Here is a 4,054-nt window from a genome sequence, read left to right as displayed (position 1 = left end):
GATATGCTAGCTGGCTTTGTTTATTACAGTTCACTTTAGATTGCGCCCAAGACTTTGTTATCCCTAATCCCACCTTTAAACCCGCAGTTATAGATCCCTCTTATACTTTGGGAGTGGTGTTGTTCAACAATCACCTAAATATGCACTCTCTCCCGAGTTATGCACACTAAATAGGCACAGCTAATTGATGATCCTGTCAATTAACTACAACAAACACGTAGTTGAACAAATAGAGATTAAACTGGCAAACTATATTAACATAATCAAGAAGTTCATCCTTCAATAGGTTCCATCAAAACCCTAGACAAAGGATTTAGCTACTCATGACAATGGGTAAATAAACTATGAAAATATTCATGATCAAAATTGCAAGAAAAATAAAGAGAAGAAGAAAATATGATGTTTTGGGTGATCTCTCACACTTATTTTTCTTGCCAAAGTACTCTCTAAAACATTACATGCCTCCCTTGGGCGTGTTCTATTATTTAATATAGGGTTTTGGGCTAAAATTCCCGTGTTTTGCACTTCAGTCCCTCAATTTTTCGCTTCCTATCGCTGTCCTACCGTAGTTACGCCAGGACCGTAGCCAACTAGCCTCTCAGAATCTGCAATTGCCTTCTTCCGCGGTCCAACCGCGGTTACGCCGGGACCGCGATAGTCCATCTCCAGTTCTGGTTTTTCTACCTTCGCGTGATGCACTTAGCGGATATTGTAATATTGGCCTCTTTTTCTCCGTAATTAATCCCAAAAGTATTCCATAGACTTCTTTTATTGTATATAGCCTGCAAAGCATGAAAAGTACTAATCAGAGCATTTTGTTATCACTTTTTACCATAAAACTATACAAGAAGGTGGTTCTTTAGGGCCTAATTATAGTCCAATTCACCTATTATCAACACCCCACACTTAAATCTTTGCTCGTCCTCGAGCAAGTTGAACCACACTTCTAGGCCTAATCGTTTGATGCATTACCCAGTTTATGTCACACCCGCCATTATGAAAGAACAACCTAAGCAGTGCAACAACCACACCTCAGATGAAGACTATAATGCCATGCCACACTCGTGATTACTCTAGTTACTCTAAACAGAGGTGAAAACTTGCTTTTTCTTCCTGAGTCACATGCCTTCACATCACATTTCTGAGAGAAGTTCCACACACATAAAATCAAGCAACAAGGAACCATAGATAGAATGAATCCACTCACTCTCAGCAAAGAACATTCACATGCCACACAGATACACCATAATCTTGCCCTTAGTGTAATACTCTACTAATCGAGTTGTTAAGTCCATGATCAAGAGGTCTTTATTTGGTTATAATGTATGCTAAGGGACAGGTAGGATATATTTGTATATAGTGACTAACCTCTCTAAGCACTTTTAATACAATCGTTCCTTTTATTTCAATTTCCATGTTCAACCCAATCTTTCTTCCACACTTGTTTCATAGGCTACCCCCACTTTTCTTTAGGTGCAACTGGCCTTTTTTTTTCTTTTTTTAACAGTCATTGCACGATTCAAGTATTTTCCTGATTTTCCTTTTCCCACTCCATTACTACCCCACACTTTGACTTTTATATGCTCTTTAACGATTCAAGTGCTTCTAGGAGGTACAGGTTCAAACAGTCAAACTAATCAAACACAGGGATGTACGTTATTGTAAGGTTATCAAAGAACAGGCTTCAGGCTCGAAGGGGTTAACTATGGCAATATGTACAGGTGAATTCATAATTATACATGCTACACAAGGAAATGCCTCAATCATCTCTAAGACCAAACAACTTCTATTTCGCTTTGCAAACATAGGGCAAGTTCTAAGTATCGCATGCAAGCACAAAATACAAGTATTATCTCACACACACTTTGCATGTAACTTATTCCGCATTAGTTTGTCAACACACTCACGTGAGCGTTCAAGAAAGACAAGGTGTGCAGAATTAAGGCATAAAATTACGAGTCTACAAACGAGCCTAGACGTCGCACCCTCAAGTTCGTTTTAGTTATTTGCAGGTGTGTACATTACGGGTTGCATTATTGCCCTCACCCATCTTAGTCCAATAGAGTCATAAGGGTCCTAAAAATATTAAAGAAAAATCTACCTAACCCGGTTCAAGAAAAGCCCTTGGAAAACAATCGTGGTCAAAAGAAAAACCAAGGAGGAATTACTACACTACCTAAAAAGAAAAATAAACTAAAAAATTCTAAATGGACTACTTCCATCAATAGTACTGTCCAAGTGGTCCGTCCTCAAGAAGAGTCTCCTACATTTATTTATTTATTTATTTATTTTAAACTTGACTTTGACCCTCAAGAGACCCGTCGACAAGTGTCTATCGTTGGGCCAAGTCAGTTACTTCTAAGGAGAGTACAACCAATTATACACAACAACAAAGATACAGAACTACAACATACTCAATGTATATGTACACTAACAATACACCACTAAAGCAAGTCTCCCACCCCACACAAAAGGAATATGCCATGTCCCCATGGCATAACACAAATAAAGTGCAGAAGGGTAAGAAGACTTCCCTTAGCATCACTTGGAGTCGTAGACTGTGCTGGGATCCACATGACAAGCCCTCCCCAAAGCACGGAACCAAGCCATCATCCGGCTCTCAGACCTGGCTTGCCGCTGAGACATGGCATCCATACGCACCTACAGGCCATCCACCGAGGAGCGAAGATCTGCCACCTCTTCCTCCAAAGAATGCAACATGGGTCGGCTGGACTGTGATCTAGAGAACCTGCCCCAGTAAGGGGTCGCCGAGAGGATCTGGCTCCATCATAGGATCTCCTGGATGGTGCCATGGGTGCTGGGGCGTCATCCTCATCATCAAGCTCAATGGTTGTGGGTGCATCTCTGCCCACTGTGATCTTTGAAGTTCTGAATGCCGCTTTAGCGGTCAAAGCTCCATTTGTAGGATTGGTGGGGACACCATCCAGCAGACACAACCTCGTCACAAGTGAGGGGAAGTAAAACCCCTCAGATAGCAGAGGTGACCGAAGGATCATTTCATCTCCAATAATTCTCGCCACATCAAAGTCTTTCTTGGTGACGAAGCACCACACCAATAGAGCCCGTAGGTGGTTCACATCTGTCATGTTGCATGTGGGCAATAACCAGCTGCAAATAATGGTGAACCAGCACTTAGCCTCATGTGTGAACGACTTGGAGTGAAGGGTAATGTTTTCCTATAGCCAGATTGGTCGACCCCCTGAACAGATTGTCTCAATCATACTGTCTGAAGTGACCCCTTGGGCGTCGTGGTAATGATCAATGTCACCAGTGAACTATGGCAGCTGCAAGACCTGGCAAATATTCAGAATTGAGGCATCTACCACCCTGCCCCGCACAATCACAAACCGGCACAAATGTTTCGGGCAGTTCGCGTAGAACTCCTGGACTATTATTGGTTTTGCCGTCTCAGGTTCATCAAACAAGAACTCCATCTCCCTCCATCTGATTTCCTCATACATGTCTTCTTTTTCCATACGTAGGGCAGCCCTGTCAACAGGAATCTCAGGGACAAAGCTTTTGGTGGCCTTAGCATGAAACGCGTCCTCTGCCTCCTGTTACTGGAACCTGGTGGCATCATATATTAGCATTTGGGAAGTGCTTGCCGAGCTCTTTCGCCTTTTTCGAGCCATATTACCTGTAGACAATTCAGGGTAACAATCAGATGCATCCTAACATGGGCCAGTCAAATGGGTACTCAGACTTTGCCACCCGATGGCACCAAATAGTTTCCTTATGTCAATCAATGCCAGTATACCCAATTAGTAAGGTGCTCAAAGTTGACAACCTCCACTATTGACCTCACACCACTATTAATTCTACAATTTTACCATATAATACCCCACACAATCTCCCACAAGTGAATCATGTCAAATTCTACCACCACCACAAACTAAGAAGGGCACAAAGTGCTCCAAAATTTTACAACACACCCCAATTTTCGGCCATTTAGGCCCCCCACCAAGCTTCACCCTAAAAAATTTGTTTAGGCCTCCAATCATTCTAAAAATCACCCCCAAGTTAAGCACAATGA

Source organism: Nicotiana tabacum, chromosome 18 (assembly GCF_000715075.1).
Source record: "Nicotiana tabacum cultivar K326 chromosome 18, ASM71507v2, whole genome shotgun sequence".
Taxonomy (NCBI): Eukaryota; Viridiplantae; Streptophyta; class Magnoliopsida; order Solanales; family Solanaceae; genus Nicotiana; species Nicotiana tabacum.
The sequence above is the reverse complement of the archived record's forward strand: the minus strand, read 5'-3'. Positions refer to the sequence as shown.